We start from the raw sequence: 17096 nt of genomic DNA, 5'->3' as shown, positions 1-17096 counted from the left end.
ACTACCGTCTCACAGCGTTCATATGACACCCAGCATGCCAAACTTAATCGTGGAAAATGGCCATTTTTCTTACATTTAAATTACATGAACTATATTTCATATTCCACAGTATATGCACTAGATTTGATACCTATGGTCCATACATCATTTGCCGTGAAATATTACACCACATCCCGATACTACAGTCTCTGAGCTTTCATATGACACCTTGCATGCCAAATTCCATCGTGAAAAATGACCATATTTTATAGATTTACTTTACATGAGCTATATTTCATATTTTACAATGTATGCACTAGATTTGATACCCATTGCTCACACATGATTTGCCGTGAGATATCACACCACATCCCGATACTACAGTCTCTGAGCTTTCATTTGACACCATGTATGGCCAATTTCGTCGTGAAAATTCACCCTTTTATTACAATTGAAATTCCATGAGCTGTTTTTCATATTCCACAATGTATGCACTAGACTTGATACCTATTGCCCACACAACATTTGCCGTGAAATATTACACCACATCCCGATACTACCGTCTCACAGCGTTCATATGACACCCAGCATGCCAAACTTCGTCGTGGAAAATGGTCATTTCTCTTACATTTAAATTACATGAACTATATTTCATATTTTACAATTTATGCACTAGATTTGATACCTATTGCCCACACATCATTTGCCGTGAAATTTTACACCACATCCCGAAACTACAGTCTCTGAGCTTTCATTTGACACCATGCATGGCCAATTTCGTGGTGGAAATTCACCCTTTTATTACAATTGAAATTACATGAGCTGTTTTTCATATTCCACAATGTATGCACTGGACTTGATACCTATTGCCCACACAACATTTGCCGTAAAATATTACACCACATCCCGATACTACCGTCTCACAGCGTTCATATGACACCCAGCATGCCAAACTTAATCGTGGAAAATGGCCATTTTTCTTACATTTAAATTACATGAACTATATTTCATATTCCACAGTATATGCACTAGATTTGATACCTATGGTCCATACATCATTTGCCGTGAAATATTACACCACATCCCGAAACTACAGTCTCTGAGCTTTCATATGACACCTTGCATGCCAAATTCCATCGTGGAAAATGACCATATTTTATAGATTTACTTTACATGAGCTATATTTCATATTTTACAATGTATGCACTAGATTTGATACCCATTGCTCACACATGATTTGCCGTGAGATATCACACCACATCCCGATACTACAGTCTCTGAGCTTTCATTTGACACCATGTATGGCCAATTTCGTCGTGAAAATTCACCCTTTTATTACAATTGAAATTCCATGAGCTGTTTTTCATATTCCACAATGTATGCACTAGACTTGATACCTATTGCCCACACAACATTTGCCGTGAAATATTACACCACATCCCGATACTACCGTCTCACAGCGTTCATATGACACCCAGCATGCCAAACTTCGTCGTGGAAAATGGTCATTTTTCTTACATTTAAATTACATGAACTATATTTCATATTTTACAATTTATGCACTAGATTTGATACCTATTGCCCACACATCATTTGCCGTGAAATTTTACACCACATCCCGAAACTACAGTCTCTGAGCTTTCATTTGACACCATGCATGGCCAATTTCGTCGTGGAAATTCACCCTTTTATTACAATTGAAATTACATGAGCTGTTTTTCATATTCCACAAATGTATGCACTAGATTTGATGCCTATTGCCCAAACATCATTTGCCGTAAAATATTACACCACATCCCGATACTACCATCTCAAAGCGTTCCTTTGACACCCTGCATGCCAAATGTCGTCGTGGAAAATGGCCATTTTCCTTACATTTAAGTTACATGAGCTATATTTCATATTTGACAAATTATGCACTAGATTTGATGCCTATTGCCCACACATAATTTGCCGTGAAATATTACACCCTATCCCGATACTACCGTCTCACAGCGTTCCTATGACACCCTGCATGCCAAATTCCATCGTGGAAAATGGCCCTTTTTCATAGATTTAATTTACATGAGCTATATTTCATATTCCACAATTTATGCACTAGATTTGATACCTATGGCCCATACATCATTTGCCGTGAAATATTACACCACATCCCGAAACTACAGTCTCTGTGCTTTCATATGACACCTTGCATGCCAAATTCCATCGTGGAAAATGGCCATTTTCCTTACATTTAAGTTAAATGAGCTATATTTCATATTTTACAATTTATGCACTAGATTTGATACCTATTGCCCACACATCATTTGCCGTGAAATATTACACCACATCCCGAAACTACAGTCTCTGAGCTTTCATTTGACACCATGCGTGGCCAATTTCGTCGTGGAAATTCACCCTTTTATTACAATTGAAATTACATGAGCTGTTTTTCATATTCCACAAATGTATGCACTAGATTTGATGCCTATTGCCCAAACATCATTTGCCGTAAAATATTACACCACATCCCGATACTACCATCTCACATCGTTCCTATGACACCCTGCATGCCAAATTTCGTCGTGGAAAATGGCCATTTTCCTTACATTTAAGTTACATGAGCTATATTTCATATTTGACAAATTATGCACTAGATTTGATGCCTATTGCCCACACATCATTTGCCGTGAAATATTACACCCTATCCCGATACTACCGTCTCACAGCGTTCCTATGACACCCTGCATGCCAAATTCCATCGTGGAAAATGACCCTTTTTCATAGATTTAATTTACATGAGCTATATTTCATATTTGACAAATTATGCACTAGATTTGATGCCTATTGCCCACACATCATTTGCCGTGAAATATTACACCCTATCCCGAAACTACAGTCTCTGAGCTTTCATATGACACCTTGCATGCCAAATTCCATCGTGGAAAATGGCCATTTTCCTTACATTTAAGTTAAATGAGCTATATTTCATATTTTACAATTTATGCACTAGATTTGATACCTATTGCCCACACATCATTTGCCGTGAAATATTACACCACATCCCGAAACTACAGTCTCTGAGCTTTCATTTGACACCATGCATGGCCAATTTCGTCGTGGAAATTCACCCTTTTATTACAATTGAAATTACATGAGCTGTTTTTCATATTCCACAAATGTATGCACTAGATATGATGCCTATTGCCCAAACATCATTTGCCGTAAAATATTACACCACATCCCGATACTACCATCTCACAGCGTTCCTATGACACCCTGCATGCCAAATTTCGTCGTGGAAAATGGCCATTTTCCTTACATTTAAGTTACATGAGCTATATTTCATATTTGACAAATGATTTGATGCCTATTGCCCACACATCATTTGCCGTGAAACATTACACCCTATCCCGATACTAATGTCTCACAGCGTTCCTACACCCTGCATGCCAAATTCCATCGTGGAAAATGGCCCTTTTTCATAGATTTAATTTACATGAGCTATATTTCATATTCCACAATTTATGCACTAGATTTGATACCTATGGCCCAAACATAATTTGCCGTGAAATATTACACCACATCCCGATACTGCAGTCTCTGAGCTTTTATATGACACCATGCATGGCCAATTTCGTTGTGGAAAATGGACATATTTCATAGATTTAATTTACATGAGCTATATTTCATATTTTACCATACTTAATACCTATTGCCCACACATCATTTGCCCTGAAATATTACACCTCATCCCGATACAGTCTTTGAGCTTTCATATGACACCCTGCATGCCAAATTCTATTGTGGAAAATGGCCATTTTTCATACATGTAATTTATATGAGCTATATTTCATATTTTACAATTTATTCACTAGATTTGATACCTATTGCCCATACATCAATTACACCATATCCCGATACTACAGTCTCTCAGCTTTCATTTGCCACCATGCATGGCCAATTTTGTCATGGAAAATCCCCATTTCATTACAATTGAAATTCTATGAGCTATATTTCATGTTTTACGATTTATGCAGATTTGATCCCTATTTGGCGTGACATACAGCACATCCAGATTTAACAGACTTTGCACTACTTAAAAAATCTCACAAATTCTATGTGTGCTCATGTATAGCATAAATGAGAATTGCTCTCTTATTTCACACTTCTACTGTCAGTCATAACTGTTGAAATCTGACAATGATCACGAGGAGCGTGTAATTACATCCATTGTGCAGTTATTCTTTTTTTCTGAAATATAGCTCATGTAACTTAAATGTAAGGAAAATGGCCATTTTCCACGATGGAATTTGGCATGCAAGGTGTCATATGAAAGCTCAGAGACTGTAGTTTCGGGATGTGGCGTAATATTTTACGGCAAATGATGTTTGGGCAATAGGCATCAAATCAAGTGCACAAATGGTAAAATATGAAATAAGTAAATCTATAAAATATGGCCATTTTCCACGACGAAAGTTGGCATGCAGGGTGTCATATGAAAGCTCAGAGACTGTAGTTTCGGGATGTGGTGTAATATTTTACGGCAAATGATGTTTGGGTAATAGGCATCAAATCAAGTGCACAAATGGTAAAATATGAAATAAGTAAATCTATAAAATATGGCCATTTTCCACGACGAAAGTTGGCATGCAGGGTGTCACATGAAAGCTCAGAGACTGTAGTTTCGGGATGTGGTGTAATATTTTACGGCAAATGATGTTTGGGTAATAGGCATCAAATCAAGTGCACAAATGGTAAAATATGAAATAAGTAAATCTATAAAATATGGCCATTTTCCACAACGAAAGTTGGCATGCAGGGTGTCATATGAAAGCTCAGAGACTGTAGTATCGGGATGTGGTGTAATATTTCACGGCAAATGATGTGTGGGCAATAGGTATCAAATCTAGTGCATAAACTGTGGAATATGAAATATAGCTCATGTAAATTAAATCTATGAAATATGCCCATTTTCCACGACGAAATTGGCCATGCATGGTGTCAAATGAAAGCTCAGAGACTGTAGTATCGGGATGTGGTGTAATATTTCACGGCAAATGATGTATGGGCCATAGGTATCAAATCTAGTGCATAAATTGTAAAATATGAAATATGGCTCATGTAAATTAAATCTATGAAAAAGGGCCATTTTCCACGACGAAGTTTGGCATGCTTGGTGTCATATGAACGCTGTGAGACGGTAGTATCGGGATGTGGTGTAATATTTTACGGCAAATGATATTTGGGCAATAGGCATCAAATCTAGTGCATATATTTGTGGAATATGAAAAACAGCTCATGTAGTTTCAATTGTAATAAAAGGGTAAATTTCCACGACAAAATTGGCCATGCATGGTGTCAAATGAAAGCTCAGAGACTGTAGTATCGGGATGTGGTGTAATATTTCACGGCAAATGATGTGTGGGCAATAGGTATCAAATCTAGTGCATAAATTGTGGAATATGAAATATAGCTCATGTAACTTAAATGTAAGGAAAATGGCCATTTTCCACGATGGAATTTGGCTTGCAAGGTGTCATATGAAAGCTCAGAGACTGTAGTTTCGGGATGTGGTGTAATATTTCACGGCAAATGATGTATGGGCCATAGGTATCAAATCTAGTGCATATACTGTGGAATATGAAATATAGTTCATGTAATTAAAATGTAAGAAAAATGGCCATTTTCCACGACGAAGTTTGGCATGCAGGGTGTCATATGAACGCTGTGAGACGGTAGTATCGGGATGTGGTGTAATATTTTACGGCAAATGTTGTGTGGGCAATAGGTATCAAGTCCAGTGCATACATTGTGGAATATGAAAAACAGCTCATGTAATTTCAATTGTAATAAAAGGGTAAATTTCCACGACAAAATTGGCCATGCATGGTGTCAAATGAAAGCTCAGAGACTGTAGTATCGGGATGTGGTGTAATATCTCACGGCAAATGATGTGTGAGCAATAGGTATCAAATCTAGTGCATAAATTGTGGAATATGAAATATAGCTCATGTAAATTAAATCTATGAAATAGGCCCATTTTCCACGACGAAATTGGCCATGCATGGTGTCAAATGAAAGCTCAGAGACTGTAGTATCGGGATGTGGTGTAATTTTTCACGGCAAATGATGTGTGGGCAATGGGTATCAAATCTAGTGCATAAATTGTAAAATATGAAATATAGCTCATGTAACTTAAATGTAAGGAAAATGGCCATTTTCCACGATGGAATTTGGCATGCAAGGTGTCATATGAAAGCTCAGAGACTGTAGTTTCGGGATGTGGTGTAATATTTCACGGCAAATGATGTATGGGCCATAGGTATCAAATCTAGTGCATATACTGTGGAATATGAAATATAGTTCATTTAATTAAAATGTAAGAAAAATGGCCATTTTCCACGACGAAGTTTGGCATGCAGGGTGTCATATGAACGCTGTGAGACGGTAGTATCGGGATGTGGTGTAATATTTTACGGCAAATGTTGTGTGGGCAATAGGTATCAAGTCCAGTGCATACATTGTGGAATATGAAAAACAGCTCATGTAATTTCAATTGTAATAAAAGGGTAAATTTCCACGACAAAATTGGCCATGCATGGTGTCAAATGAAAGCTCAGAGACTGTAGTATCGGGATGTGGTGTAATATCTCACGGCAAATGATGTGTGAGCAATAGGTATCAAATCTAGTGCATAAATTGTGGAATATGAAATATAGCTCATGTAAATTAAATCTATGAAATAGGCCCATTTTCCACTACGAAATTGGCCATGCATGGTGTCAAATGAAAGCTCAGAGACTGTAGTATCGGGATGTGGTGTAATTTTTCACGGCAAATGATGTGTGGGCAATGGGTATCAAATCTAGTGCATAAATTGTAAAATATGAAATATAGCTCATGTAACTTAAATGTAAGGAAAATGGCCATTTTCCACGATGGAATTTGGCATGCAAGGTGTCATATGAAAGCTCAGAGACTGTAGTCTCGGGATGTGGTGTAATATTTCACGGCAAATGATGTATGGACCATAGGTATCAAATCTAGTGCATATACTGTGGAATATGAAATATAGTTCATGTAATTTAAATGTAACAAAAATGGCAATTTTCCACGACGAAGTTTGGCATGCTGGGTGTCATATGAACGCTGTGAGACGGTAGTATCGGGATGTGGTGTAATATTTCACGGCAAATGTTGTGTGGGCAATAGGTATCAAGTCTAGTGCATACATTGTGGAATATGAAAAACAGCTCATGGAATTTCAATTGTAATAAAAGGGTGAATTTTCACGACGAAATTGGCCATACATGGTGTCAAATGAAAGCTCAGAGACTGTTGTATCGGGATGTGGTGTAATATCTCACGGCAAATCATGTGTGAGCAATGGGTATCAAATCTAGTGCATAAATTGTAAAATATGAAATATAGCTCATGTAAAGAAGAAACAGAAAAGCCCCCCCAAAACAAGTGCAATATGAACCGATTTATTTGACAGAAAGCATGTATCATTTACTTAAAGATTGGTCGACAATGGAGTCACCAGAAAAAAAGGCTTTTATTCGTCTGTGAGGAGTAGCCTATGTTCGTCTGCTACTAGGCAAATGCCAGTGTCATCGCGTATTTGCAGTCAGCACTGCCCCCTGTCGGTAGAAAATTGCAATATTTAAGGTGGAACGGAAACTTGACTACACTGCATTCTGAATGTGCGGCCAACTTCAGCTTCGTGTTGAAAACTGGGTTACTCCCTGCATGTAACTGCGGTCAATGACGCACTCCTTTTCGGCGATATCTGTATCTCTGTCGTTCGCGAAGGCCTTGTATGCATTGTTCGCAATTTTAAGACGTCTTTTCATCTGCAATGACTCCTATAAATTTGGCGCAAGTGGCATTCCTGTACGTCGCGTTTACGTTCAAACTATTTTTCTGGTGAATAATTATTTCGGACTGAACTTGGTGAAGGAAAGTTTCACTAGGCCTATCGTAGGCAACGATAAACTTGATCATCATCTCGGGCTCGTCTGATCGGTTTGCTGCTGCCAGCCGCTGAAAAGCAGTGGGGAGAGGGGACATTTATCTCGGCCTATGTGACCACACTGTAATGCAACTACATTCACTCTGTTTATCTGACGGGTCTCTGACCTCCCTCTCTCTCTCTCTGCAGCACACGCATTTTCAAATTTACACACAGGCACTAGGCCACGGCCAATCAGAGGGGAGGTCCCGCCCTTCACTAGCTGTGATTTGTTTAAACCACGATATTGGCCAAATATGTGTCTGTTATTGAACCAAAGGTAGAGTTTCAATGCGGACACATTTTTCCTCTCTCGAATAGCTGGTCGCACGGGTGCGACCTCCGATTTTTTTTAGTCGCACTTCTGAAAAATTAGGTCGAATATGCGACCAAATTGGTCGCACTCTGGAGCCCTGCATTAGTTCAACTGCACATAGTCAGAAGCAAGAGGTTAATCCCACGTAATGAGGGAATCTCACCCATAACATCTTAATATGAAGTCACCTGCTTTAACCACTGTACCTTTGATCAGTGTGCTATATTCCAGTGTCTGTGAACACAACAAAACATGTATCAAAACACAAGCCAACACTCAAATGAACATTATAGCAAGATTGAGCCCAGCAGGGGAGCCAGTCTTTTAATGAACATTAAGACAACAGCACCAATTGTCACGAGAAAAACAACCACTTTGTGATTTTTGGTTAGGCTCCTGTCCTATCCTTTGACATCCCAGGTAAAAAAGTAGTATACTTTAGTGTGTTAGAAATATGATTAAAGTACATGAAGTATAAAGCAAGTATGCTTACACGTTTTGTACTTTATGTAAAGTATGTTTAATGTGTACTTTTAGAAAGTGTACTTCAAAGTAGATGTTATTAAGTTCAACTTCAGTGTACTAAAATTAAATATACTTATTGTGCAATATTCAAAGTGTTTTTGTAATGTACTTTTTAAAAGTGTACTTTGTTGTTAGTGTATTTTAAATGGTAAATAAGTTTATTTAGTTTAAGAGTATTAAATTGCTAATACTTAGAGTTGTAATATAGTGTACTTATGGAAAGTATATTTTTTGGTAGGCCTAATACATTGTTTGTATAGTTTCATAGTCATAGTATTAAGTTCAACTTCAGTGTACTAAAATTAAATATACTTATTGTGCAATATTCAAAGTGTTTTTGTAATGTAGTTTTTAAAAGTGTACTTTGTTGTTAGTGTATTTTAAATGGTAAAGAAGTTTATTTAGTTTAAGTGTATTAAATTGCTAATACTTAGAGTTGTAATATAGTGTACTTATGGAAAGTATATTTTTTTGGTAGGCCTAATACATTGTTTGTATAGTTTCATAGTCATCTCACCTTTAATAAAATACTAATGTGTGTAGCTTTTAGGCCTGATATGTCAGCCGCATGGATGGCAATGTGCAATAACCTAGCCTAGAGACATACTGATCTATCAGTTTTGGTCATCAAATAATATTTTTTCTTTTGTTGATTTTGTGTCTTAGTAAGGTAGTAGCCTATACGTTTGTGATGTAGTAGAGGTTGTGAGAGGATGAATGTGGCATTTTGTTAAATTTATAGGCAACACAGTTAAATGTATAGGCAGTCCAGTTGACCAATAACATGGCTGTTTGAATTTGAAATGGAGTGGGCGGATCTGTGCAGCTATCGAGCAAAACGTGGTGTGAGCAAACATTAACGTTATTTCATACAGTCTATGCTTGTAACTTTATTTGCAAGACAGATGGACTGTAGAGACCAGAAAATGCATACGTTTATGGTTCGTATAAGGTTACAGGTTTGTCCAAATTAAAGATACCATACATTCTAGTCATGCCAGAGACGTTGGCCCTACAGAGCCAGCAGGACTCGTCATATGAGATAACAAGGACTGAAGCCAGTTGGATCTAAAGTGCCAAGTTATTCGTTATCAGGTGAGTCCCAAAGCATATTGTTAAATTATTCTGATGTAGCTTACTCTTTATGACCTTCGGTAGTCTTTGGAGAAGATAAATTGATGGCTTAGCAATCTTTCAAGAGTTTGTTTTTATCCTTGCTAGTACAAGCTAGCAATGCCATATCACGTTAGCTAATTTAGCTAACGTTAACGTCATATACGTCGACCAGATCCCTATCAAGAAGAAAACTACATTAGCCTGCTTTGTGTTTGTGGGATTATTGACAAGCGTTGGCTAGCACTAACGTTAGACAAACTATGATGGAAGAAAGTGTGTTCTTTATTAAGCAACGTTTGCCTAAAGTTCACCAATGTTCTTTAATATTATGTGTGGTGTAGGCTAAGTTAACTCACAGAAAGGAGGATAGTGCTAGGCTAGTCACACTTCACACTTCACATTCATTAGGCATGCTAATGACATTGTAGCTGTTTTTTTTCTTTAATCGTCGAGACATCTTTTAAAATGAGTCTACAGGACAAATTACATGCATTTTATGAAGTAGAACGTTTTTTTCCACCATTGATATTAGAGGGGGAATTAAACCTGGTGTTCTACTAAGTTAGTGCTATGAATCTTAGGCTACATGATTGATATTATGCCTTGGTTTATGCGATAGATTTAGTTTTTTTTAATTATTTGTGTTTGACAGAGCATTCAAGTTCATTTCATGGTAATGTTTGTAATTTACCTAGTTTTAATCTGTAGCCTAACTATGTTTTTACAGGTGTTCCTGGACAGATTTGAAACCGAGATGTCTGAACGCCTCAAATAATCAGCAGTAAAGGTAAATATTCTTCATCCAGGACCTTATCCCATTACTCTTAAAGCATAACTCAAGCCAAAATGCAACCTAGGGTCTTTTTGTGAATGTACCTGAGTCAAACTTTCGTTTGAAAGCATAATTAAGTCAGAAGCGCCACCATTAAGCTTGACTGTATTGTTGTTTCTGGGTCAAATGCCATTTTGAATGGGAGTCGTAGGGGCAGAAATATTTTGATACATGATGATTTTGATTCATGCATCAAAATAGTAGGCTAGTGCCCCTACGACTCCCATTTAAAATGCCATTTGACCCGAAAACGATAATACGGTTGTATTGGAAACAAAGGAATCTAAGGTAATCAAATGCAGAAAACAGGGTGGTTGCACTCATATCGGTGCCAAGGTGCACAACGCTTTAAGGAAAGACTACCTGGCCAGGTCTACCCATACCAGGATGGCAAACAGATGGTGTCAATACCTATTTGACCCATAAAAAGTAAATGTCAAATAGGTACAGATAATCTGTATTAATCTCATCATTGCCAATGGATTTCTGTGTAAAATATTGTTTATCTTGTAAAATGTTTTCCATCTTCTTTCTGTTCACAGACAACAGAGACAAATTCTCTAATACCAAGGTCAATGCATTTGACTGCTGTCCAGCCCCGGGTTGCCACCGAAAACTTTATGCATCTTGGACTGGAAGATGGTGTGCTAGTAAGGAAGCTAGCTACCACAGCTTTTGCCACCACATCTCAGTATTGGGAGGGAAGTTCACTCACTGCACAACTCTACCAGCTGTACCTTTCCTCCTCAGCCATGATCCGTAACCACCATGGTTTTCTTTCTGGGCCAGAAGACTTTGCAAACAAATAAGCAATAAATGATTATGCATTACACATTTAGCCATGTTAGACTGTTAAGTTGTTGGCTGTAGGCTGGGTGTCCAGTAAACAATTTCAAGCTTAGAGGGCAAATTCTCTCACCTAGGAGGGTAAACAACTTTTGTTTTTCATGAAATCTGCATTTTGAATTGATGGTCTACCAATGAGGCTGTAGAGTATCGCGACACAATAGTGGCAAAAAGCACTTGCGCGATGAAACATGCATTCGGGTGTATTATATTATTTCACACACGTAGATATTAAATGTGTGCGCGCAAATTCTCTCTGCGCGTGCACACTCAGAGGAAACTGCTCCCCAAGCATGGAAAAAAATGCTGCGAGCGAGGAGGAATCTGACCAGCGCTCCAAACAGCCACTCGAAAAATCTATGCATGTGAAATAATATAATACGGCCAAATGCATGTTTTATCGCGTTAACACATCCAACTTGAAAAGATATGCTCAAGAGATCCATAACTTTCAGAAAAATGTTTTACTTTTGTTATGGATGAATGTTATGTTTTGTTTTCATTCATGTCAATAAAATGTTTTTCTCATAATCAAAGTGTAATCTGTCATGTAACAGAATAGGTAGGAGAGTACTAATAGTACAATTTTAAAGCACACTAATATTATACTTAAATTGCATGCCTTTATAATGCTTAAAGTATCTTAAGACTATACTTTTATTAACATAACTGCAAACTTTCAAGGCACTTATTGTAGTCAGGAAGTACATTTGAAGTTAATTTGAAATATTACAGAAGCATGCCAAATGAATAGAAATGAGGATGATAAGAGTGTATTCAAAATACACTACTACACTATTATTAGTTATATTGTAATGCCTTTTAAGTACATTTCCAATACACTTGGGATGTTACAAAATTGTACTGCGACTGTGTTTCGAATGCTCATAAAATATCTTTTTGTATAATGTACTTAAGAACACTTAACGTTTGAAAAAAGTTGTTCCATTTTAGCACACTAATTACACTCAAAGTATAGTCAAGTTGGTATTAAGTTGCACTTAATACATAATTCAATACACTTAATTACACTTGGATTTGACGAAAAAAGTACAAACGGTACTTAATACACTTTCAAAAAGTATACTTTTAATAGTTTTTTTTTTTACCTGGGATTGACAAGTGCCACTGCCCAGGGTCAGTAGTCACTAACCACCAAACTTTCCGCCCTTGTTTGGGATTGAGACTTTGAAATACCCTTCCTAGAAAACACCAAATCTGAGAACCACGGTTCTAACTACAAAGGTGAAAAGAAGCTGTACAAATAAATGTTATTATTATTTATTATCATTGTTATTATTAAATCTTTGTGGCAGTTGTCACTTATTCCTACTGCATGCTGACCTATTCATACTTCATGAGTTTATTATATTGCCTTTAATCAATGTTGTAGCGAAAAACGGCTCGGCTATAATAAGCCAACGACAATCACTCTTTCATTCTTCAGCGACGTCGCTTGAAGTTCCCAGAAGAGAATCTACACGGTCTTGCGAGCAAGAGGAAGGGCAGAGGATATCGGGAGAAGTTTTAAGGAGCAGCAGAGACGGGTGTCATCGACTTCAACCGGGGAAGAAGACGACTGCTGCCGACTCTCTTTCTTTCTATACCTCTCTCTATTTTTCTCGCTCTTTCTGTCTTGCTTCTTAAAAAAAGGTTAAAAAAAAAATCTAAAAACCATGTCTGAGTCGGTGACCGCCCAGATACGGAGGTGCGGCCGGAGCTGCGGGATGTGGATCCCCACTCTGGCGAGCTGACTGTTGGGACGGTCACGGGAGGTTGGCGAGCCGTTCCCCAAGCGCGCCAGGGTTCTCCAAGGTGACAGTTCATGCGCAGTTGTTCAATGGTTTATAAGTGATAACGTATGTTACAGGGCTTGAGACAGAGACAATAATTCAGGTTCATCAATGATGCAATGTCCACTCACTGTGGATCAGTATGAGTTGGATCACTAAGGTCTGGATGCATAAGCATGGAGCTGTTACTCTCCAATGAGACACAGCTAATCAGTTCAATTGCATCACATGTTGCTAGGTAAATCATCAGCTATAAGATTAACAATTCTCTTCAAAGTTACTTTGTCGTGTAGGCTGCATTTCATTTGTCATGTAGGCATCTTTCAGGTTCACAGAAAAGCCACAGACATTTGCTTTAGCAATTTGCTTTTCTCTGAGTCGAAAAAACAAATAAAGGATGTTGGAGATGGTGTTACATAATCTACCCTACCAAATGCCCCAAAACATAATCAACTATACCATCAATATCATGATTATACAGTACAATATAGTTGAAATTCTCACAATGCAGAAAAAATATCATGATATCCAGCACCCTCCACATCTACTGGTAGGCCTACCCCTGGTAAAGGTAAATTTGTCCAATATGCCACATCATTTGTCACATAGGCTACCACAGACATTTGCACAAGCATGTAGTTTTTGTCTTTGTAAAAAATAGAAAGAAATGTTGCAGAAACTCTCACATACTCTACCATATACCCACAAATATTGACTATATCATCAATATCACAGTTATACAAAAACTGTGTAGGGCCTATCATATTTCAACACACACACACAGACAGAGAGACAGAGAGAGAGAGAGAGATCACAACTGACTCCTTGACTGGCAAGATGGCGGTGAGCAGAAAAACCAAGTGAGTTGTTCAAACCGTTCTTTTAGTAAGCTCTGTGTAGCCTACACAAACAATGTCCTCAATGCTCGAGTTCATATGCACAAACACTGATGATACTTGATACTACGATCAAAGTTTCATGTTATGTCGAGCCTTCTTAGTGTTTTAAAAATAGCGATTTTGACGCGATCATGTATCAAAAATAGTAGTGCCCCTACTGTAGCATTCCCATCCAATAGGCCATTTCACCCGAAAACGACAACGGTACAAGCTTAAAAGGCGCTTCGGACGTAATTGTGCGTTTAAACGAAAGTTTGACTCGGGTAGGCCTACATTCACAAAAACACCCTAGGATGCATTTTGGGAGAGTTAGACTTTCACTTCCTTCACCTTTTTCATTCCTGTTAGGCTACTGAACAACTAAGCAAAATGCAAGTTAGCCTACATCCCTCTTAACAATTAAACGAAGCAAGACAAACAAACACTATTGCAGGTCTACTCACCACGAAATAGGTTCCTGTAGGCTAGAAAAATATCAAGTTTCTAAGACGTCTACAGTCTACAACCTACAAAGCCTGTCCGCTACACGCGGTAACTTTACAACCTTTCACTTTCGATATAAGCGTCAGTTAGTTTAGGCGTGGTCTGTGTTCAGGATGACAGAGTCGCAGATCCGCCGCGCAACCCCCACACAGAAAAATGAAGGGAAAACAAATATTCACATAGGCTATTATGCTGCTGCATCCAGCTCATTTGAATGGCTACAATATATTTAATATTTATACAGTACAATAAGGTATGCAAGTATGTGGAACTTAACATATATTTGGATATCTTGTATGAAAGTAGGCCTATATGCTGAATATATTTAATATGCAGAAAATATCTGAAAATGTCCGATGTTGAATATTTACTCATATTTTTAAATATATTGATAAATGTAAATATATTTATTTAACATAGATTACACTGGATCATGTTCAAGCTGCGTATACAGTATGTGGACATGATGTTTTTACCCGTCTCTGTGTGCCAGTGAACTCTGTTCCGGACCCGTTTCCAACATCTAGATTGTACCGCCAAAAATAGACTAATGTAAAGTATTGTTGGCCCTACCAACCGATAGCCTACAAATGTCTTAATACATTCAGTTCAAGACATAGTTCAAAGTCATTTTCATTGTGTGAAACAGTATAAGCATGAAATTGCAGTACTGAATTCAACTCTGCTACAGTAGGCTAGCCTCCAAGGTATCCACCAGTTACAAACTGTAAATCCTTTATGCAATTGCAGAACAATAGGCCTAGTGAACGCACTCCGCACACACACACACACACACACACACACACACACACACAAATGCACGCACGCACACACACACACACACAAATCACTCTTGTAGTTTAGTTATCACAGAACGGGCTCATCTCTATTGTCCAGCTGACTGCACTGACCACACAGCTTGAGATGTCCATCACACAGGCAGTGGCTGGTCTACCGGATATGCCTCACCAACGACGTGTGTTTGTGTGTGCACTGTGGCCGTTCTACCGGATATGCCTCACCAACGACATGTGTGTGTGTGTGTGCAGTGTAAGTAAGTATAGTAAGTATATACAGTACCCTCCAGAATTATTGACTAAAAACATAAAAAATAATCTATAGAAGGGGGTTACTTGCGCTTCAGCCTGGTTGGTGCTCACGGAACAGGATGCAGAAGTCAAGAAGGGAGATCCAAGGTCTAACAGGAGCCAAGGAGCAGGACCGGAGCACTCAATGCTTAAAGTGTTTTTATTCCTGCAAACTGACTAACGTTTCAACGCCCATGCGTTTTCTTCAGAGTCAAAACTTTGATTCTGAAGAAGACGCATGGGCGTCGAAACGTTAGTCAGTTAGACCTTGGATCTCCCTTTTTATAAAAAATAATCTTTTGATGAATTCAACTCTGTTACAGTAGGCTAGCCTACAAGTTATCAATCAGTTACAAACTGTTAATCCTTTATGCAATTGCAAAACAATAGTGAACGCGCTTCGCACGCACACACACAAATGCACGCACGCACGCACACTGTGGTCGCTTTACCTGATATCCCTCACCAACAATGTGTGTGTGTGTGTGTGTGTGTGTGTCTGTGTGTGTCTGTGTGCACTGTGATCGCTACATGTAATACATGACACTCCTAAACAATGTGTGTATGTGACCCATACAATGTGCCAAAGTCTAAACCTGTGTGTGTGTGTGTGTGTGTGTGTGTGTATGTGTGGTTCTTATGTGGATTGCTGTCTGTGTTTAGTGTTAGGCCTACATGTAATGACACTCCTAAACAATGTCAGCACAGAAAAGCCAAAAGGTCCAGTCCCAGACACATACAGCACTGACACCATGTTACTGTTTCTTTAAGGAGATGAACTCAGGGATGGACTTTGGCTCTGATGTGTTATCTAAAATGGAGCCTAGCGTTAGTTCAGGCCACGGAGTCTTGCCCAGCTTCCCTGAGCTGCTCAACTGATCATCTTCTGCTCTTTCACTGATGGAGATCATACAGAGCGCCTCATTTAAGCTGCCTTAGTCTACCTTCTGATCATACAGAGCGCCTCATTTAAGCTGCCTTAGCCTACCTTCTGATCATACAGAGCGCCTCATTTAAGCTGCCTTAGCCTACCTTCTGATCATACAGAACGCCTCATTTAAGCTGCCTTACCTTCTGATCATACAGAATGCCTCATTTAAGCTGCCTTACCTTCTGATCATACAGAACGCCTCATTTAAGCTGCCTTAGCCTACCTTCTGATCATACAGAACGCCTCATTTAAGCTGCCTTACCTTCTGATCATACAGAATGCCTCATTTAAG

At 38.4% G+C, this 17096-nt stretch overlaps 1 protein-coding gene across 5 annotated transcripts in view; it reads right to left on the bottom strand.

Annotated features, from left to right (window-relative positions):
- Positions 1-17096, bottom strand: part of LOC143135543 (NACHT, LRR and PYD domains-containing protein 3-like) — a 136743-nt gene that overhangs the window by 39211 nt on the left and 80436 nt on the right. For 2 of the 5 annotated variants that reach the window (XM_076296136.1, XM_076296138.1), the window contains exons 1-2: positions 14746-14839; positions 8498-8525 (exon numbers count right to left, since the gene is read on the bottom strand). The exons of 2 other annotated variants lie outside the window; for them this stretch is intronic. The gene's annotated coding sequence lies outside the window, so the exon portion shown is untranslated. Of the gene's footprint in view, positions 1-8497; positions 8526-14745; positions 14840-17096 lie in introns of those variants that run through there. One more of the 5 variants, XM_076296137.1, reaches the window with a different exon arrangement.

The sequence above is a fragment of the Alosa pseudoharengus genome, unplaced genomic scaffold, assembly GCF_046254945.1.
Source record: "Alosa pseudoharengus isolate Yale_2024_CS ecotype anadromous, Long Island Sound unplaced genomic scaffold, YU_APseudo_1.1 YU_APseudo_1.1_scf_1, whole genome shotgun sequence".
NCBI lineage: Eukaryota > Metazoa > Chordata > Actinopteri > Clupeiformes > Clupeidae > Alosa > Alosa pseudoharengus.
This window is presented reverse-complemented; position numbering and strand designations above follow the sequence as displayed.